The following is a 24,072-nucleotide window of genomic DNA, read 5'->3' as shown; positions in this document are numbered from 1 at the left end:
TATGCCCAGGACTGGGATTTCTGGGTCATATGATAGGTCTAATTTTATTATTTAAAGGAGCTTCCATACTGTTACCAAAGTTGTTGCACCAATTTTCATACCCACCAAGAGCGTTGGAGAGTCCCTTTTTCTCTACAACCTCCACAGTCTTTATTATTTGAGACATTTTGATGACAGCCCTTCTCACTAGTGTGAGGTAAAACATTATTTTATTTTTGTCTTGCCTTTGTATAATGATTAGCAATGTGAACTTTCTTTTTATGTTCCTGTTTGTCATCTGTGTATCTTCTTTAGAGAATTGTCTTCTGCTCATTTTCTGTCTGAGTTGTTTGTAGATTTTTGAAATGTAGTTGAATGAACGATGTGTATATTTTAGAAATTAGCCTCTTGTTGATTGCGTAGTTTCCTAATGTGTTCTTAGATTTAAGTTCATCTTTTCATTCTGTTTATTTTGCTGTGTAGAAGCATTTAAGTTTAATTAGGACCTATTATTTATTTTGCTTTTATTGTTTTCAGCTTGGAAGAATGACGTAAGAAAATTTTACTACAATTTCTCTCTTGTTTTGCAAATGTTAGTTTCCAGGAGTTTTATTGTGTCATGTATTAGATTCAGATAATTAAATCATCTTGAGTTTATTTGTGTACAGTGTGAGGGAGTGTTCTAATTTCATTGATTTACATGTAGCTGTCTAGTTTTATCAATATCACTTGCTGAAGATGGTCTTTTAGGCATTGTATATTTTTGTTTCCTTTGTCATAGTTTAGTTGACCATAGATGTGATGATTCATTTCTGCCTATGTGTTCTGTTCCAGTGATATAGTTGCTTGTATGTTTTCCAGTATTGTGCTGTTTTGATTACTGTATATTTGCAATATATTCTGCAATCTGGGAGGGTTTTGGGTTATACCTCCAAATTTTTCTTTTTCCTCATTGTTACTTTTGCAGTTCTTGTTCTTTTTCAGTGTCATACAAATCTTAGGAGTATTTTTAGTTATGAGGAAAATATCATGTAGTTCGAGCTGAATCACTTTATATCTGTAGACATCTTTTGTAGTATGCATATTTTAACAATATTAATTAATCTCAACTAGACCTTGGGATTTCATTCCATTTCTTTGCATCATCTTCAAATTTATTTATCAGTATCCTATTGATTTTTTTATCTTGGTTTTTCTTAGGTTTTTCATTTTTTGACCTGATTTCATATGAATTTTTTAAAATTATGGAATATTTCACTGTTAGGGTAAAGAAATGTGACAGTTTTTATATATTAATCATGAATCATGCTACTTGGCTAAATGTCTTTATTAGCTTTAGTAGTTTTGTTCTGGAAAATCTTTAGGGTTCTCTATATAGATAATCAGGTCATCTAAGTTAATATAATAACAGTTTTACTTCATTCTATCCAACTTGAATAAATTTATTTCTTGTCCGAATTCTTTTGCTAGGACTTCCCATACTGTGTTTAATAGAAATGGTGAGAGTGGGCATCATTGCCTTGTCCCAGTTTTTAGTGGGAAGATTTTGACTTTCTCACAGTTGAGTACTATGCTGTCTGTAGATTTGTTATCTATAGCTTTCATGATGCAGAAATATGTTGCCTCTATGCCCACTTTGGTTAAAATTTTTATCATACTTGTGTGTTGAATTATAGCAAATGTTTTATCTGCATCTATTGAGATGATCATGTGGTTTTGTTCCTTTCTCTTTTTGATGTGCTGTATTACATTGATTGATTTGCATATAGTGAACCACACCTGTGTCCCTGGCATGATCCCCACTTGGTCAAGATGTATAATCTTTTTTCTGTGTTTTTGGATTCTATTTGCTACTATTTTGGTGAGGATTTTGGCGTCTGTGTTCATCAGTGATATTGGCCTTTAATTCTCTTGTTTGGTAGTGTCTTTGCCTGGTTGTGGTATCAGGGTGAATGTGGCTTCATAGAATGACTTTGGGTGTATTCCTTCCTTTTCAATCTTCTGGTAGAGTTTGAGTAAAACTGATATGGGTCCTTCTTTGTATGTTTGGTAGAATTCCTTATTGAAGCCATCCTGTCCTGGGCTGTTATTCATAGGGAGGTTTTTTATTGCTATTTTGATTTCATTTCTAGTGCTCTGCTTGTTCAAGGGGTTAATTTCTTCTAGATTCAGTCTTGGTGGACAGTATGTTTCCAGAAACTTGTCCATCTCGTCTAGGTCATACAGTTTGATTCCATATTGTCTTCAGAATATTCTCATATGATATTCTGTATTTCTATTTTATTTGTTGTAATTTCTCCATTCTCCTATCTTATTTTGCAAATTTGTGCTCTCTCTCTTTTCTTCATTTTGAGTTTTGCCAGAGGTTTGTCGATTTTACTTACTTTTTTAAAAAACCACCTTTTGGATTGGTTTAATTTTTTTCTATGCTCTTTTTAATCTCTATTTTATTTCCTCCCCAGTATTTATGATTTCCTTCTTTTTGCTGTCTTTGGCGATTTTTTGTTCTTATTTTTCTAGTTCATTCAGCTGGTGAGTTAAATTATTTTTTTGTGATTGTCCTTCTTTTTTGAGGAAGGCCTGTATCGCTATAAACTCCCCTATCAGCACTGCTTTTGCTGTGTCCCATAAATTTTGTGCCGTTTTGCTTTCATTTTCTTTTCTCTCAAGGTACTTTTTCATTTCTGCTTTGATTTCTTTATTTTCCCATTGGTTTTTTAATAATATATTTTTTAATCTCCATGTTTTCCTTTTGTTATCATTTGTTTCTCTGTTGTTGATTTATAGCTTCATGGCATTGTGTTCAGTAAACATGCTTGAGGTAATTTCTGTCTTCTTAAAATTGCTGAGGTTTCTTTTGTGCCCAAGTATATCATGAATCCTGGAAAATGTCCCATGTGCACTTGAAAAGAATGTATATACTATTTTGTGGGGGGTGCAATGCTCTGAAAATATCCACCAAGTGTAATATTTCTATTGTATTATTTAACTTCTCTGTTGCCTAATTTATTTTTTATCTCAGTGATCTGTCCTGTGATGTTAATTCAGTGTTGAAATCTCCAAAAATGTTTAGATTCCCATTAGTATCCCCATTTATATCTGTTAGTAATTATTTTATGTACTTAGGAGCTCCTCTATTTGGTGCATATATATTAACGTGTGTGCTATCCTCATCTTGTATAACTCCTTCAATCAGAATAAAATGTCCTTCTTTATCTTTCTTTATGGCCTTAGTTTTAAAGACTACTTTATCTGAAATGACTACTGTAACACCTGCTTTTTTGGCTTTTCCATTTGAATGGAATACTCTTTTCCATCCTTTCACTCTCAATCTCTATGTGTCCTTCTCTCTCAATTGGGTCTCTTGTATGTAGCATTTTGAAAGTTCTTGCTTTATTATCCAGCATATCACTCTATGACATTCGACTGGAGCATTTAGTCCATTAACATTTAAAATAATCGATTATAGGTTTGTGTTTATTGCTATTTTGACATTATTTTTGCAGTTGATTTGGTATATCCTCTTTGTTCCTTTTATCTTCCTTTTATGGTTTGGTCATTTTCCTTTGTATTATCATGTATTTTATTTAGTTTTTTGACACCCTGATAAGTTTTTGTCTTGCTGTTACCCTTTTTTATAAGTCTTTTAGACCATTATTATAAGTGATTTTATTAAACTTATAGTAACATGATCTCAAACCCATCCTACAGAGAACAAAATATTTTAAAAAGAAAGAACAAAAAAAAAATTCTCTCTTTTCCTGCCTCCCTCTCCCATTCTCAATGATTTGTATCACTTGTTTTAAAATTTTGTGTGTATTTTATTTGTAATTCATGAGTTAGCACTTTTCCTGCTGTGAGTTTCACATATTTGATGTATCCTGCTGCTTTTCTATTTAGAGTAGACTTTTAAATATTTCTTCTAGCATGGGTCTAGTGTTGCTAAACTCCTGTAGCATTTTCTTGTCTGTGAATTTCTTTATGTATCCTTCTACCATAAAGGATAAACATGCTGATTAAAGTATCCTAGGATATAACTTTTTTTCATTCAGGACATTGAATATATCTTTCTACTCCCTTCAGGCCTTTAGTATTGATGTAGTGAAATCAGCTGGGAGCCTTATGGGGATTCCCTTATAACTCACTCTTTGCTATTCTCTTGCTGCCTTTAGGATCATTTCTTTATCCTTGACTCTGGACATCTTAATTTTATGTCTTGGTGTTGGTATTTGGGTTCTTCCTGTTTGGGACACTCTGAGGTTAGTGTACTTGGATATCTGATTCCTTGTATCTGTTTGGGAAGTTCTCAGTCATTATTTCTTCAAACACCTTTGCAATCCCCTTTGATCATTCCTCCCCTTCTGGGATTTCTATCATGCCATGATTGGCATGCTTTTTATTATCCCTTAGGTCTCATGCTTTATTCAATTGTTTCTCTTGTAGGCAATCTGATTGGATGCTTTCTATTGTCCTGTCTTCTAAGTCAATAATTCATTCCTCTGCAATGTCTAGTCAGCTTTGCGACCACTTTAGATCATTTCTCATCTCAGTAAATGGGTTTACCTATTCTACTCAGCTTTTCTTTATATCTTCCATTTCATTTTTTACATATTTTATATCTCTAAACTCTATCTTTTATTTCCTTCAATAATTTGATCACTCTTGTTTGAAATCTTGATCTAGTAGGCTATCGATATCTATTTCACTGATCGTTCTTTCAGGGGATTTCTCTTGTTTTTTAATTGAGAATGTTTTCTCTGCTTCTTCATCTTGCTCCTACCTTTCTGGCACTGTGGTTTATGGAGTATCAATTATCTACTGTGCTCTTAAAGGTGTTTATCTACACAATGCCTATGTAGAAATACAACTAAGAAAAGAGAAAAAAGAGAGAGAGACATAAAGAATTTTAAAGAAGGGAGAAATAAAAGTTTGAAGACATTGTATAATGAATAATAGAAAAGCAAGTTGGTGCAGAGTTTTGAAAAATAATAATATTAAAAATATTTTTAAAAATTTCAAAGGGATTAATATGGGGATATATATAATTGACTTAGTAGTAAAAATTAAGAGGGTAATAGAAAATGGAACAGGTAAAAACAGATTAAGACAAGGGGATGTTCAGTGTCCTCCTGGAGACTGTGTACATTTAATGTGAACTCTTTCTGTATTCATCCTGTTTTTGAAGCTGAGCTTGCTTTTTCCAGAGGCCCTCCATTGGAGCCCTCATCTGTGCTGCTCCCAGAGCCTATCAGCAAGTAGATTGCTCCTACACTGAAAACTGGTTCTGGAGCAGCTCTCTTTACTGTGAGCTGGCTTCTCACTGCCCTGTCTGAGGCTGCAGTCAAATGTTTCTGACTGAGCAGGCAGGAGTGGGTGTCATGCCCTCTCCCAGCACCATGGTCAGAGGCTGCATTCAACCCCAAAATTTGGTGGGCCACCAGCCACCTCAGGGTGCCAGTCTCTCCACTGCTCTGTGCCACTGAATGCTCCGCCTCAGGCTTGCACACCGGAATTGGGCTCAGGGTAGACTTAGGAACACACCTGTCCCTGTTTGGGCCAAAACTCAGCTCCATGTTTGTCTAGGCAGAGCAAGTATTCTGAGGAAAAATGACAGAAGTATCCTATCTGCCTCGGACTGTAGACAAGCCCCATTTGGCTTTTGAGGCTGCTACGTCCTTAGGAGAGGATACAGGTTTTGCCCCCACTGCCACCTGGGTGCAAAGCACCAGAGGGTATGGTGGCTGTGGCTGAGCCCCAGCTCTCTTCTCCAAGAAAATTTGTGGAATTTCAGAGATGGGGAATGCACCTTTCCCCTGCCAGGGAACGTCTGCCCTGTTGTTTTATAGAGGGCCCAGGTTTTTCTGCCCTGTCCACCCACAGCAATGGCACACAGCCCCATCCATTCCCCCGGTCTGCCTCAGTGCACCCATCCCCATCTTCCAACCAGGTCTTGCAGCATGGCCCTGCCCTCAGCTGCCTGGATGCATCACAGGCTGGCTGTCACAGGGATCCTTTGCCTGTTTAACTTAGTACTGTCAGTCAACTTATAGACTTCAGAGATCCAATCCTTGGAGGCTCCCCGTCCGTTCTGCCAACATTTCAGTTGGAGTGGGGAGACCTAGTGAAAGAGCGCCAGTCCTTTTTAGCTGGTCCCTCCCTGTGAGACCTGTCACAATCTGCTTTACCTTTTCTTCTTTCTTTCCTCCTTTTCTCCTGCCAGATTTTTTGCATCTTTATCTTTTGAAGAGGACAATGCTCTATCAGAGTTCTGCAGGTTCTCTGGTTAGCTGAGTGGGTCTGTGGATGAGTCCTGGTGCATTTGTGGAAAAGGGTGCGATGCCAGCATCCTTCTCCTCCACCATCTTGGCCTCCACCCAAAAAAATCTTACTCTATGGTGGAAGACATACACAGCCAGGAAATAGATGGAAATTATATTTCATGGAAATGACAAGAATGTGCAGATTGCAAAGCTCAAATCATACAAAATACATTTTAAAATAAGGTTTACAATGAAAGATAAATATGAGATTACATAAAGAAAAAGAGATCAAAATAAAAATAGAGTATTACAATCATTAAATTATATATGTACCCAACAATGTAGATCATAAGTATAAAAAAAATATTAGTAGACATGAAGTAATTAATTCATTATAAAACAATAATAGATGAGTTTAACACCTCACTTTTCTGATGGCCATATCATCCAGAAAGAATATCTGTAAGGAAACAGAGGTCTTAATGTCAAATTAGATCATTTGAATCTAAATGAGTTATTGGACACTGCATCAGAAAAGGAGAACACATAAGATTCTCATGGGTGCACAGGATGATTTCTAAAGAATTAGCCACATATTATGCCATAAAAAGAGCCTCAGGAACATTAAGCTAATATAGTTTACAGCAAGTAATTTTCCATACACAAAATTATGAAACTATGCATCAAATCTGGAGAGAAGAACAGGAAAACCACAAACATGAGATTAAACTACATCCTTTAAAAAAATAAAATAAAACAAGGTCAATGATGAAATCAAAGAGGTATTGAAAACATACGTAGAATCAAATTACAATGAAAAGAGCTTCATAAAAATTATGGGATGCAGCAAAGGCAAATCTAAGGGGGAAGTTTAGAGCAATTCAGGCCTTCTACAAGGAAAAAGGAAACCTCACACAAAGGACCAAGCTTGCCACCCAAAATAAAGTGAAATAAGAACAAACAAAACCTAAAGGCAGTAGAATGAGAAATCTTTAATGATTAGGTTGAAAATAAATACAATAAAATTAAAAAATAATTTAAAAATCATAAAAAAACAGCTTTTATTTTCTTAAAAATTTTAACAAATTGATAAAATTTAGCCAAGCTTATCAAGAAATACAGGGAGTGGGCCCCCAAAAAATAATAAATGAAACAGTAGAAATAAAATCTGATATTACAGAAATACAAACAAAGATTATGAAAGCACTCTGAGCAGTTACATGACAACCAACTGGACGATCTTAAAGAAATGGATAAATTTCTTGAAACGTACAGCCTGCCAACACTGAATAAAGAGAAAACTGAAAACTTGAAAAGAAAAATCTGTGCAAGTTAAATAAAATGTATAATTTTAAAAACACCCCTTGAACAAAATGCCTGGATGCCTTCACTAAAACCACTTTCCTCCCAAGTATTTCAAAAAATGAAGGAGGAAAGAAAATTCCCAAAGTTATTCTATTAGGCCACCAATACCATGATAACATAACCAGTCAAAGATACTACCAAAAAAAAAAAAAAGAAAATGTAAAGCCAATATTCTTGATGAATATACATTCAAAAATCTTCGAACAACATCAACAAACTAATCCAGCAGTAGATAGGAAGGATAATACACGATGATCAGTTTGATTCCATCCAGATTCACAAGGATAGTTCAACATACACGAGTCAATCAGCATGATACTTATATAAAAAAGGAAGGACAAAATTCACAGGACCATGTGAATACACACAGAAAAATCATTAGACAAAATTCAACATACATCATGATCCAAATTCTCATTAAAGGGAGTGCATTGGGAACATCTCTCAACATACTAAAGGCCACTTATAACAATTTATAATGCTCAGAGGAAAGGCTGAAAGCCTTCTGAGTAAATTCGGAAACAACACAAGGATTTCTTTTCTCAGCACTTCTGTTCCATAGTAAAAGAAGAAAAAAAAGGAAAGAAAAAGAAGTAAAAGAAATGCAAAATGGAAAGAAAGAGGCAAAATTGTCACCAGTACTGATGACATAACAATCTACATAGAGTCCTAAGGGCTCCACACAGACTATTATGAACAATAAAAATTTCCTCAAGGGAGCAGGGTACAAGATTAATGTAAAGAAGTCTCTTGCATTCCTACATATTAATCATGAGATACCTTAAAATGGATGTTGAAAGCAATACTATTTAAAATCACATCACCCCGAATATCTTGGAATAAATGAAAACACATATATGAAAGATCTACACACTGAAAATTAAAAAACATTGACAAAGAAATTAAAAATTATTCAAAGAAATGGAAAGATGTCCTGTGCTCTTTGATTGAAAGAGTTAATATTGTTAACATGGCCGAACTACACAAAGAAACCTACAGATTTAGTGCAATTCCTGTTACGAAGCTGTAGTATTTCCCGCAGTACCAGAAAATAAATAACTCTAAGTTTTACATGAAACCATTAAAATTTGCCAAAATGATCTTGAGAAAAAAACAACAAATCTGGAGGTATAATCCTCCCGGATACCTTACTACACTACAACCCTACAGTTATAAAAACAGCATAGGATTGACACAGAAATGTAATCAATAAAAACAGATAGCCTAGAAATAATTCCACACACCTATGAGTAATGAATCTATGATAAAGGAGGCAAGAGTACACAATGGAGAAAAGACAGTCTCGTCAATGGATGGTGTTGGGAAAGCTGGATATCTACATGTAAAAGTGTGAAATTAGAACATTCCCTGACATCATATACAAAAATAAACTCCAAGTGTATTAAGGACCTAAATGTAAAACCTGATACTAAAAAACTGCTAGAAGCGGATATAGGAGATACACTATTGTATATATATCATAGGAATATTTTCTTATATCAGTCTCCTAAGGCAAAAGAAATAAAAGCAAAAATAAGCAAATGGGACCTAAACAAACTTGAAAACTTCTGCACAGCTAAGGACACTATGAATGAAATGAAAACACTGCCTGTGTAATTGGAGAATATATTTGCAATCAATGCAAGTGACCAGGGGTTAATAGATGTAGGTTAATAGATGTAACATGGATTTAGGTTACCCAACTCAATGTTAAAACAAAAACCCAATCAAAAAATAGAACAGAGTTCCTGAGTTAATATTTTTCCAAAATAACAAAAAGATGAGTAACAGGCAAGTGATAAAAATGCTCAACATTACTAATTATTAGGTAATTGCAAATCAAAACCACAATGAGATATCATTTCACACTGCTCAAATGGATATTATCAAAAAGTCTACAAATAGAAAGTGTTGAAGATGATGTGGAGGAAACAAATCTGTTGTATCCTTTGGGAGGAATGTAAAATGTACAACTTCTATGGAAAACAGAATTCAGATATTTTAAAAGTAAAAAGAGAACTACCATATGACCCAGTAATATCTCTCCTAGGAAAAATCTGGGGAAAAACACTAAATTGAGAAAAACCAATGTTCACAACCGCACTGTTTATAATATGCAAGACAGGGAAGCAATCCAAGAGTCCACATTAGACTATGGATTTAAGAAGGTATGATGTTACAATAAATATGCAATGGAATATTACTCAGCCATGAAAAAGTACAACACATTTCTCTTTCAGCATCATGAATGGACCTAGTAAATATTGTGCTTAGTGAAGTAACTTAAACAAAGACAATAGTATATAATATAATTTATTTGTGGAATCTAAAGAATAATAAGTATCTGATTACATCTATCTATAGCTATTTATTGATAGATTACAGATAAATAGATAGAAGTATAGATACATAGATACATGATATATATATAGATAGATAGAGAGATAGATAGATAGATAGATAGAGATATGGTAGAGAGATGGAGAGATTAGATAGACAAGACTGAAGCAGACTGAATCATATGGGAAAATATTTATGTTTACCAAAGGGGAAGGGAAAGACAATTTAATGGTAGGATATTGACAGATAAAAATTAGTATATATAAAGGAGAGAAGCAACAAGGATAATCTGTATAGATCAGGGAATTATGCACAATAACATAAAATAATTGTATGTTACAATTATTGTAATAATTTATAATGCAATATAACCTACAAAGTGGTTGGAATCACTATGCTATACATCTGAAACTACACAAAAGAGTACATCTACTCTATTTCAATTAAAAATAAAATATCTCATGTATAATTTAGTCTTTTTTCTGCTGATAGCATCTTCCTTTAATATTGTATTATTATTACAAGTTACCTTTTATGAATACTGACTCAAATTATTTCTATTACTGTTGAGAACATCTTACCAGATTGATGTATATTTATTTATTGCAACTAATTTCCTATTTTACACTATTTTATCCATATAGAATAGCAGCCTTTAAAAACATACCCAAAGAATCAGTTGCAACTTTCTCGTGGTCTCTGCTTAGTATTTTGTTCAATGTTTTGCGTAGTTCTGCCATTTTATTTTTCTTAGAATAGCAGTTTTCCTCATATCTTTTAAGGTGTCTTGGTTTGTTTTTTTTATCTCATTCAGGATTTGTTTTTCTGGTAAAGGCTTTATTTTAATTTTATACTGAAGTGATAACTGTGCGAGGTAGAATATTCTTAGGTGAGGAATTTCTAAATACAGTAGTTTGAAAATGTCATTTTATTTAACCTTGGCACATATTTTCCGCTCAGAAATCTGCTGAGAGCCTAATTGGGGTTCTTTGTACATTATCAAAACTTTCTTTGGCTGCCTTTAAAATTTTACTCTGTCATTGACTTGCCAACTTGCATATGACGTATCTTGAAACAGGTCTCTTTGTCTTAAAGTTATTGGTGTTTTGTTGGCTCACAGAGTTGTATATCAATTCCTCAAATAGGTTCGGGAAATTATCAACTATTTCTTCTTTAAATAAACCATCAGCTGCCGTCTAACTTTCATCTCCCTCCAGGATTTCACTCTTATGTTCACTTCCTGAGGAAGTCTGAAGGCCACTGTAAAATTTCCTCACTTTTTAATATCTTGAATCTCTGCCATCTCCTATCATTTCTAGCTTTGTATTGGTGAGTTTGCTAATCTCTCTTCCACAAAGACAGTCTTCTTCCAATGCTTTCTGTTGCATTCTTCATCTTATTTTCAAAGTTCATCGGGTCCTCATAATGTTGGGTTATTTTATAGTTTCAGTCTCTTAGGTAATGTATTCCTTATCAACATCTATTTTAATACTGAGCTCATTAAATTGCTTTCTGAGTTTTGTTTTTTGTATTGAGTTTCTGTATCACAACTGTCTGGATTCTCTATTAGTTATATGGCAATATTCCATGACTTATGTTTCTTTGCTGCAGGGTTGACATTGTGTGTGTGTGTGTGTGCGAGTGTGGGTTTGTGAGTGTGTTCTTGTGTGTCTGCATCTGTGTTGATGTCTGTGTGTGAGTATCTCTGTGTGTGCGTGCCCTACACTTTTACTGTGATTGGTCATGATCATGGTGAATTATTGCTCTGATGACACTAAATAACAGATTGGGAGTTGGAGCCCTTGCTTTTGTTTTCTGGTATTTTGCAATATTGCACAATTTTTTGTTTAACTTACCTGAGCTACCTCTGATAATAATTCAAAATGGCACTTTCCAGTTGCTACTGTCTGGATAAAAGATTGCTTACATTGTCACTTTTTAGACATCTCTGGTAGTTAATGCCACTGTTGTCACTGGGCCAGTGAACCTTTCCTTTTATCTGATATCCCTTGAGACTCAGTGTACACATTGAGGAAAGGTGTAAAGACAGGTGGGCATTTGGAATCACACAAGTGCCTTTGCCATGTCCTATGTTGCAAGGTACCTTGTATCCACCACTGTGAATGGGGAGTAGGGACTGTGTCATGAATATCTGAGTGTCTGAAGGATGGAATTTCTGTCTCCACTGTGCCACCCTCCTAGTTACCTGTGACCATGAATAATGGTGCAGTTGGTGGCTGAAGCTGTGTGAACCAATGAGACACTGTTTCTGCTGTGTACTCTGAAGTTCTGGGCTCAGATACCCTTGTCAGTGGGCCTTGGATGCAGGCACCACCTCTGCTCTTCCTTCATTTTAGCCTCCTTTATGTGTTTTAGCCCACCAAACTTCAGCTGTACACATGCGCTCTTGAGTATTGTTTTGTGTTGTAGTTATTTTTGTTGAGATGTGATCCTTTCACTGACTGTAGATTTAAAGGGAGAGACAGAAATAGTTTAAATTTATGTCACTTTTTTAAAAGCATATGCTTTTTCATTTAAAAGGTTAAATTCTACTAAGGACATTATTAGAACAGTAAAGAAAGTGAACAAATCACCTCCCTTAATATCAGAGTACCACAAACTATTTTGTATTTCCTGGGTTCTTTTCTTCAATGTTTTTCCCAACTACATGCAAATTTTACTATAATATATGCCTATAATTTCTTTAAAATCATTTAAATTATTAAAATATTTTTCTGTGCTGCAAATATGACAGTGTTGCTTCTCTAAATTATATCTAGTTCCTTGCACATTTCTGTCTTCTCCATCCTTCTTACCTGTCGTCACAGGAAACAACTACTTGGTACACTACACATATATATGTGATTCTGTTTCTCTTTTTTATGATTATTTCTCTTATATCTTTAGTTTCCTTATATAAGTGATAACGTAGATTGTTTCTCTCTGTATGACTTTTTTTTTTATGTACAACACTCTCCGGGTCCAGTCACATTGCTCCGAATGGCAGAATTTTATTTTTTGATATGACAATGACTAAGTATTTTTTATGTTATCTATATCTCACATCAACTTCAGCCAATCATCTGTTGATAGGGGGGTTGAGTTGTGCATCTCTCCTTGACTATTATATATGAAGATGTTAAGAACACTGGGGGTAATATTTTCTTTAAAGATAATGTTTTCATTTTTTTTAAGATTTATATCAAAAACTGGATTTGCTGCAACATATAGTGCTTCTATATCTAGTTTTCTGGGCACTGTCCACTCTTTTATCATAGTGAATGCATCAATTTATATTTCCACCAACAGTGTATCTGGGTTCACTTTTATCGACATTCTTACTAATGTTTGACATTTGAAGACTTTTTTAATAGCCATTTTGGTTGCTGTGAGATTATTTTTCATTCTGGTTTTGATTTACAATTTCCTAATTAATAGCAACATTATGTTTCTTTTTATGTGCATGAAAATCATCCACGTGTCTGTATTTGAAAAGTTTCTTTGAAGATCCTTCAAATGTTTTTAAGTTGGAGTCTTTGGTTTTTAAATATTGAGTCTAGTATGCTATAAATATATTATGGATATTAACAAAATGTTGATTTCATTGTCTGAAATTCTTCCTTCTATTCTGTGTGTTGCCATATATCTTGCTGAAGGTTTCCTTTGCTCTGCAAAATGTTTTGCACTTCACATTTATACAAGAAGTAGAATCCCTGTATCACATATTACATTTATTTTCTCCTCAGTAAAATTAAAAACTGTTATTGTAAATTTTCCTTTTCTTTTTACTTAGGAGATAGATCAAAAATAAATATTGCTATGATTTATCTCAAAGGCAGATCTGCTCCTGTTCTTGGTCAGAAAGTGTTAATTATCAGGTATTACTTTTAGAAAATTATTCCATTTTTATCTTATTTTGTATATTATGGAAGGAAGTGCTCTTACATCTTCCTTTTACATGAACTGTCTAGTTTTCCCAGAACTACTTGTTGAAAAGATTGCCTTTTTTCCATTTTATACTCTTGCCCCCTTCATTGTAGACTTATTGACCAAATGTGTGTGGGTTTATTTTAGGACTCTTTATTTTGTGCCATTGTTCTATGTGTCTCTTTTAGTGCCATATTTAGGTGTTTTCATTACTGTAGCTTTGTTGTATGTTCCAAAGTCAGGGAGGATATGACCCACAGCTTTGTTCATTTTTCAAAGATAATTTTAGAAAATTTGGGTCTTTCATATTTTTTATAAATTTTATTATTTTTCTCCTTGTTTTGTGAAGAGACTTATGGATTCTGTAGAAAAGAAATTTGCTAAAAGAAAAAACCTGGGAAAATTGTAAAGTGTGGAGGATAAATCATACAATATTAAACAAAGAATGGATTGCTCTATAAATCAAAGGAAATATATATAAAGAAATATTACTACAGAAACAAAGTCCATGGGGTAAAGCAGACGCAGTATTAATAGGGAAGCTTATAGCAAAATAATCCCACTTATACAAATAATAATTATCTCTCAATTATAACATAATCTTACAAACAAATATCTTTAAAAAGCAACATATCAAAACTAGTTTTATATTTGTGATCAGTTTGAAATGTATTAAAGATAGAAAACAGTATGTAGCAAAACAATTAAAAAAAACTTGTTAGTAGAAGGAAAGACAGCTGAAAGTTCAGAATATAAATAAATAAAATAAAGATTAAAAATAGAAACATCTAATCAAACTAAATAATATCTTTTGAAAGAATAATGAAATTCATAAAATTTAACCCGACTCATGAGCAAAATAGAGAGTACAGATTTATAAACTCCAAAATAAATGAAAAGTTACAGCTTATATCAAAGTTGCACAACGCATCATAAGAAGATACAACAAATTATATGCCAATTAAAATGGAAACCGTAGAAGAAATGGACAATTTCTTAGAAAGACTTAATCTCCAGGATGGAATGATAATTAGAAAATATGAACAGATTATCACTAATGAAATTGAATAAGTAATTAAACAAAATCTCCCAAGAAACAAAATTCCAGGCCTAGGCAGCTTCACAGGTGAATTCTGCCAAACACTTAGAGAAGAGTTATCACCTATACTTCTCAGAGAATTCCATAAATTTGCAGAGGAAGGAAGGCTTCCTACCCCACATTTCTGTATCAGACTGCTACAAAAACAGGAACAAATACCTCATAAAATTACATGTTAAATACTACTAAAAAGCATACTTGCAAAAATCATCATTAAAATGCTAGCAAACAATACATTAAAAGGATTATACATTATGATTAAGTCCATTTTATTCCAGGGATGCAAAAGTGATTCATTACCCACAAATTAATTAATATGATACACCACACTAACAAATTGAAAAACAAAAATTATATGGTCACCTCAAAAGAGTCATAAAATGTTTTGACAAATTCAGTATCTATTTATGATTATATTTCTCCTCAAAGTGGGCATAAGTAAACACATCTCAACACATTTAAGTCCATAAATGACACGAAATCAGCAAACATGACACTTACTGATTCAAACCAGAAAACATCACCTTTAAGAGCAGGAAAAAGGCAAGAATGCTTACTCTTACCACTTTTATTCAGTACAGTATTGGAAATTCTTGCCATAGCTATCCAAAATAAATGTAAATATAATATAGCTAATTAAGAAAAGGGGTAAAAGTATCTGTTTTCAGATGACATATTTCAAATTGAAATCCTAAAGAAGATGGCATAAATCTAATAGGGCTTATCAATGCATTTTGTAAAATTTCAGAATATAAAATTAACATAAAGAAATCTTGCATTTCTACACACTGACAACAAGCTAACAGAGAAAGTGAGGGAACTGTCTCATTTACAGTTGCATTACAAAAAAAAGCCAAAAATCAAGTAATGTGGGCAGCCAAGGTGGTAAAAGATCTGTGCTCAGAAACCTATAAAATATTTATAACAGAAAATGAAGATAGTGCAAACAAATGAAAGGAAATTCTCTGTTCATAGATTAGGAAAGAAATATTGTTTAAGTGACAGTACTAGACAAGAAAATACACAAATTAAATTCAGTTCCTATTAAAATACCAACGGCATTTTTAGACAATTACAATAAATAATTCTTAAATTTACATGTAAACACAAAAGAGATGAAATCACTAAAATAAAATGAAAACAAAGAAAACAAACTAAAAACAAAAATAACTTTGACAAAGAACTAACAGGATGTAACACAGTCCCTGATTTTCAACTAAAATACAAAGCTACAGTATTAAAAAGAATAAGGTAGTGGCACAGAATGAACAGAATAATGGAACACAGCAAAGTCCATAAAAATGAAATCGCACAGTTATGGTCATTTAGCCCATTACAAAAATGAATATACAGTGGGGGAAAGGTAACCAACAGGCACATGAAATCGGTCAACATCACAAATCATCAGTAAAATGCAAGTCCAAAACACAATGAGACTTTATGTCAGTCCTGTCAGAATGACTACTATCAAAAAGATAACAAATACAAGTGTTGGTGAGGATGTAAGAAATAGAACTCTGATACACTGTTTAAGTGAATGTAAATTTGTGCTGCCACTGTGGAAAACAGTATGCAATTTTATCTAAAAATTAAGAATGAAATATTATCCAACATTTCCATATCTGGATATTTATTGCAAGAAAACAAAAACACTAATCAGAAAAGATAAATTCAGCCCTATATTCACTATGGCATTATTTACAATAGCCAGGATATAGAAGCAAATTAATTGCTCATCAACAGATGATGGATAAAAAGATGTGTTTTTATAGTAAATATATCTACCCATCTATTAACTGCAGATTTGTCTATATTTATACATATATATACAGACACCCTAAATATATATATATTTATATATGCACACAAACAAAAATAAAAGTTCATTGGGTTATTATTCAGCTCTGAAAAGATTAATTTCTTGTCATTTGCAACAAATTGGTAGACCAAGAGGGTAATATGCTAAGTGAAATAAGTCAGAAAGTGAATGACAAATGCTGAATGGTTTTACTCATATTTGGACTTTAAAACAAACAAACATAACAAAACAGAAAAGGAGTTATAGATATAGAAAGAAACAGGTTGTTCACAAGAAGAAGGGAAATGTGATGAAGAAAAAGAAATATATGAGACAAATTAAGAGAGAAAATTTTCCATTGGCAGATTAAATGAGTCAGGGACAAGAAATGTACTGTATGGGGAAGAGTCAATAATCATGAAATATCTTTAAAAAGCAACATATCAAAACTAGTTTTATATTTGTGATCAGTTTGAAATGTATTAAAGATAGAAAACAGTATGTTGTGTAAGAGAAACTAACACAGTGTTATAGATAAAACTACACTTCAAAAACAAACAAACATACTCTAGAAAAAAATTAGATTTGTAGTTAACAGAGGCAGGGGTTAGGAAAGGTGTATTTGATTAATGCACACAAAAGCTACAAACCTGCAGCCGAAAAATAAACGTGTTCTAGGGATGCCCCATAGTAAAATGAAAATTACAATTAATACTGCTTTAGGTTCTATATGAATGTTGTTAAGAGAGAAGACCATAAGTTTTCTCATCACAACCAAAAGACAAATTGTATTTCTTTAAAGATATATCTAAATGAGATAATGAAATCTCCATAAAGTTGCTATGATATTTATTTTATGATACTTGTAAATCAAATCACTATCCTGTGCACCTAAATTTACACAATGGTTTTTGCCAATTATATCTCAATAAGAGCCGAAGGAAAAATGTAAAGTCAATGGTCATTTTTTCCCATGTTATTTCTCATGATTGTTTTTGCAGCAATTAAACTTGAGTCATGATATACTTATCCTAGGTAAAGATACTAATAAATAAGTGATTTTAATATATTTACATAAAGATACTAATAAAATTACTGTTTTACCATGCCTTAAACTTTCTTCATATTAACAGACCACTGCTTCTCTAGGCATCAAATTTTCTCTCTGTGTATTCATCTGAGATTAGGGAATCGATACAAATTTAAAACTGTCTTTGCTGTAAGTGATAAAGTTCACTGTCTCTGAACGATGTTCTCATTTAACCCCACAGCATCTGTAAGAAATGAACATACTAGGCAGCTAAAAATCTCAGCATGGTAAAATCTCAGAACTCCTACAATACTTAAATCTTTTGCAATGGGAATGCAATACTGACAAAGACTTGATTTTGGATAACAATGTGGTGTTTTCTCATGGTTGCATTAGGGGATGTGAGGATAATCGCTGAGATCCACAACAAACATAATTGCTCAATTCCTGGGCAAATAAGTGTAAAATTTCTGCATTATTAGGACTGAGGACTGCTTTCAAAATGATGACTATGCTCACTCTATTCCAGGTAGTCCAAGGAAAAAAAGGTTATTGCAATTTCTAGGTGAATGGGAATAAGTCATAGCTTCAGTCACTATAAATTAGTCAATGGGTGTTCAAAGCCAGAATAAGTTGTGTCAACAATGAGAATTAAAAGAAAAAAAACTTAGATATAAGCTTAAGTTAAAAAGAGAGACAGTCTTTGCTGGGCTCTGGGGACTGTAGAATGTATATGCCTCAGTCCAATTCAAGGGTTCAGTGGCTTGGCCGTAGCATCAGCTCGGGATTCAATGAACAGGTAACAATTAGTATACTGGGAGAAATATAATCTACCTCTCCCTGATCGGAAGAAAATCTGGTGGCTCAATGAAACTCTAAATTCACAGAGATTGTGCCAGATGTAGAGGAATAATTCACTGATGACTCAACTAAGACAAACTTAATTACTGTTAACAATCCATCTTCACACACACACACAGTGGTAGGCAGATTCGTAGTATTTAGTGGGAAGAATTCAGTGGGCAAAGCTCAGAGTATAGTTTTCAAACACCAGCCAAATTTAGTACTTTTGCCAATAGTCTAGCTTTTACCAGGTAGGAACCTACAGATGGGCAAACAAATAATATTTTTCCCCAGAATTTCAAGTTTGAAAGTAAACTTTAGCTTTTGAATTATCAGTATAGAACCTTCTTAAAATGATCACGGTAAGACCCACTGAATGATAAGAGAGCTGGAAAATAGCTGCTGAACCAGCCCATCTGAACCCCAGACTGCTAATATAAACAACAACATAGACACCATCTGATTTGAGCTGACAATATTAACAGCTTGATGTTTCTGTTGTAGGAAAAACCACTGCTGTCCAGACACAGATCTCCTGCTGCAAGTGTGCTCTTTTATTCTCTTGGTAAAGGTCATATTGATGGGATGTTGCTAGAGCTTTCCCTGGCCCATTTGTCATTCTCCAGATTATCAAAGACTTTCTTCCAAATTGGTGACACATTTTAAGAACTCAGTATTGCCATTCCACTCTTATCAGCTGACACTGGCTGCATGATTGTAAGCAGAAGTTTTAAGCTCCCTGACCTTGCCTACAATTTTTGCAGCATGCCAGGGCACTTTGCAGTCTGAAAATGATTCACCTTTTATTTAAAATTAATGGGAAATTGTCAAAGTCTTCCATGAATATTTTATATTTCTTTATATCTGCAGAAACTTGGTATTCTTGCAGCTGGACAAATTTTTAATTCTACCACCCTCACCTCTTTCTAGTCCACACATTTTAGATTGCAATTTGGTTACTGGATATGACCGCCCCAACCAAGGGGCTATTATCTCTTAGATACTTACTGTGCGAAGTTTAGAAGTGGCACAAGTTATGTGGGGTGAAAAAACCGACATTAAATATTTGAAATAACACTGTCCCTTCTGGACAAAGCTCTGATTCTAAGAAGTAAATTAATTAGAAGGCAGTATTGTTATTGGTATGGGTAAGAGAATAAGCTATTTTGGGGTTGTTGGGTGATGAAGAGACAGGAAAAATTCCAGCAAATGAGAGTGGAATGCTTTAGACCTCTGGAGGCATGAATAAAGAAGAAAATAATATTTTGTCTCCTGTACCTACCTCCAATTACTGTCTTGACTGAATAGTCCTTGGGCTATGAAAAGAGCTAGTTTGTGGTGAAGAGTAAAGAACATAATGAAATAATTTGAAAACCATGAGAGTTTTGTTGATTCAGGAAAGTAGATTTTGCTTAAAGTCAACATGTATTTTTCATTCACTAAATACTAAAATGCATCCGGTGGCATGTGCTATGCTTACTGTGCTGGTATCCAAGTTAGAGAAGGAAACGCGGAAAGACAAAACATCTGGAGGAGTTGGTTTCTGCACTGAGACTGGGAAAGTCTAAGTAGGTAAAAGGAGGACACACAAAGTCAAAGGACGAGCTGGAGCAAAAGTGGTGAGATTGGAGTGAACATAGATGACAAGCATTTGCCTGGATGTATCTCCAGATACAGTAAAACATAAAGACATGCCAAGGTAGTTAGATGTCAGATTTATAGAGAAATGACAAATCTAAGTTGAGTTTGTGGGCTTAGAGTTGGAAAAGCATTAAATGCCACCCTGAGGACATAAGCTTGACTTTGTCTGGAAAATAAAAGCAACATAAATTATTAACTAGAATATACAGTGTAGAATCTTGAGGGCAGGAAGTAAAAGCACCAATTGGAATGCTTTGAGAGCAGCACAAAAAGGCCATAAATAAAATTACTTCTTACCCTGAACCACATGCTGAATGAGTCATCTGGGACTACATCATGTGACCTTTATGATTCCAGGGATGACATAATAGAGACCATGATCCCTGGGCCTGTTCCTGCATTTATCTCCTGTTTCAACCTATCCTAACTTAACATTTTCCTACTTTCCAGGATGAACCAGAAACCACTTAGTAATTTTCCCTCTCTCCATGTTTTTGTCTTTTTCCAAATTCTTCCATTTACTCTTCTTCCTTACAAGAAATTATTTAAATTTACTCCTATATTTTTCCATCAAATGATCATATCAATCAAATATCACTTTTTTCTTTTAATGGAAACTTAATCTACCATTTACCTCTTAACCATTTTTAAAAAATAATAAGGAAATTGCAGTTACACATCTATGTTTATTGTTCAAATATGAAAATTGCAGATATTTGTTGACATTTTCCAACATCAATTTTAATCTTTGCTTCACTGCATAATCTGGTAGTCCTTTGGTAGATTAGTTGTAATTAGGATGACATTCATAACCTGAAGATGGCTGATGAGTTGGCCTTGAAAGAATGGTTGCTGATGTATCAGCTATCACTGGCACTGGAATCTGTGGGTTGCTCCCTGGTTGAAGTTTAGAAAAATGACCTTCATTGGCAGATATGTTGTGATACCTATTTGGAAAAGTAGAAGGCTCCGCCATCAGTCCAAAATAGTTGCTCTGTCTCAGAGAAAAGATGCTGCACTGAGAAGTAGATGTTGTAGTTGTAATTAATTTCACAACACGGCCATTTGCTTCAGTGTAGCTGCTTTAAAAGTGCCCATGGACAGAGGTCAACTGATTTAAAATAGCACGTTGATCCACTGCAATTTTTTCTGGTGGTCTAAATGACATTGATGTTGGAGGAGAAAAATCATCTCTGATCGGGGTATTTGTATCACCAATTATGTGGCTAGCAGAGTGCTTTCTTATTAGAGAGATGTTTTAATTTGCAGAAGGTAAAAATGTACTATCTCCACTAGTGTCAGCCACAAAATCAGAATTATGAATATCCTCATTACTGCCTCCTTTAAATTGCTTCTTCTGAAATCTTGAGCCAATGAAGATACCACAGAGGCATTTTTAATCCCAACTCTCCTTTTTATTCTCAATAAAAGCTGGGGACAGCCTCATTTAAAATTTTGATTATGATAGAACTGCAGCTACAACCAAAGGAGTAAGATTTTATTAATATTTTAAACCAAAATACAACACTAAAATAAGCCTAACCTATAAAACCTGAGATTTCATGTTTACAATGCAAAGATAATATCATCAAAATATGAACATTGCTAATGATATTTTGAAGTTCCTTTTTTGGAAAATACACATTTAAATAGTATAGTCATCAAATTTTAGAAGTTAGCATTTGCAGTAATGGTGAATGCCACTTTTCAAAAGCAGATTTAATATCTTTATTTAGATTTCTGGTAAGAATCATAGTTGCAAGCAAATTTTCTCATAATCTTGAATACATAAGGCACTGTCCTCATTTTTTAGAAAAAATAATCAATTTTAGCTTTAATAATTTTATACAATTTTCAAAATTTAGCTTTACATTTATATTACCATAGATTGATGTACAAAGTAAAATTTTATATATAAGTTACCATGTGGTAACTAAAATTTATGTATACCTTTCTTAAAACAGAGACTTCTTTTTCTTCTGCCAGAAAGTCAACTAGACAAGCAAATCTCTGAAATATTTGCCTCACTTTATTAAACCCATAAAGGTTAAGCTGTCTAACTAAGCTTTTCATAATTCCTGTTTCAAATATACTGAAAGGGGCCTTTCTTTCCAAAACTTCCTTCTTAAAGGCATCTTCATCAATCACTATGGAAGATCCATTATCATCCCACCAGATGGATTTAAATTGGTCACTTCCAGCCATTTTCCAGAGTTTTCTTGGAAATGTCAGGAAACAAAATTCATTATCTTTATGTCATTCAGAAACACAATGTGTGTAACATGGTCTTTTTATCAAGGATTCTTCAGACAAATTCTGAAAAGCATTTTCTTCAATCATAGACCTCAAGTCCAAGTCCCCAGAGAATGTTTGATCACACAATAGAGATCTACTGGAGATTCCTGAACCAGTTGGTCCATCTTAACTAGACACATCTTGAATTTCGGAAGAAACATGTGCCACCTCAAATAGCTTTTTCTACAGTTACTTTTCTAATCTGCATGATTTTGAGCACTGCAGCTTCAAATGCTGCTTTGGCAGGCCTACACAGATAAACTGCTAGGCCATCAAAATGGTTCTCAACCTAAGTAGCTATGACATAACAAAACGTCAGGTCTCCTAGGAACTCAAGTGAAATATTCAGACAGTGTTTATCTTCATTCATAAAATTAAAATGAAACATAAATGATGCTTATATTTATGGTGTGATCTGCAAATATTATCCCCACAAAATCTTTTGAAATAATATTATTTTGGGGTCTTAAAAATAAAACAAATCTCCATTCTTTTGTACACAAATTTATTCCATATTGGTGAATAGGGTATAAATAATGCACAAAATAAGTAAAATAATTTTAAAGTTTTGGAATTAAAAGTGTAATTTGTGTAAAGGCAGTACAGAAAATGTATAATTATTTCATCATCATTTCTAATTAAAGTGAAAAATAATTTGATTTGGAAATGGAAGTAGGTATTTATCTGTGTACTTTTCAATAAGTAGCTCTATATTCAAAACATGAGAGGAATAAATATCAGTTTATTTGGTAAGTTTATAAATAAATGGTAAATATACATGAAATAAAATTAGATTAAAATAATCAATCAAATTTAAGAAATCCCAAAGGGGGCAATTTTTGTTTTAAATTTTAATTAAGTGCTATAAGTGAAACAAATATAATTTAATATTCTACCTTAAAATTGCAAAAGAGACAATCTTATTGTATATTTACAAATGTTTATATTTGCCATTCTTTCACTCAGAGGTTTTTCATTCGCTAAAAGAAAATAAATATTCTGGTCATCTTTATAATCCATACTCTTGGGCTTCTGTTTTGTGTTCCAAAATGATGTTGATAAATACATTTATGCACAAGATCCTGGGTTCAAAAAGCAGTGCCTCCATTAAGGGGCAAGCAAACAAATAATCAAAAGACAAAGAAATAACATTATATGTGGTTTGGGGTGGAAAAGACCTGGTAATGCATTTTAGGAAGCAATAAGTTTCTCAGTCCTCAAACTGTTGGCATTGTTAATATAGTATGGCATTATAAGTCATGTGTTTTGTGCTCTAATGGTAAATAATAGTTATGCTCTGTATTAGTAAAATGTAGTAAATCCAGTTCTACCAAAAGTTATATTACTTATTTAAAAATAAATTCCATTAAACATAAGCCAAATTCAAAATGAGTGATAAAATTTTTAAATAAATAAATGTACATTCAAGGTGCAATGCAAATTTTACCTTCAGTATCTGTAAATTCCATTCTAAATAAATACTAGCAACCTGAAT

The sequence above is a fragment of the Vicugna pacos genome, unplaced genomic scaffold (genome assembly GCF_048564905.1).
Source record: "Vicugna pacos unplaced genomic scaffold, VicPac4 scaffold_20, whole genome shotgun sequence".
NCBI lineage: Eukaryota > Metazoa > Chordata > Mammalia > Artiodactyla > Camelidae > Vicugna > Vicugna pacos.
This window is presented reverse-complemented; position numbering follows the sequence as displayed.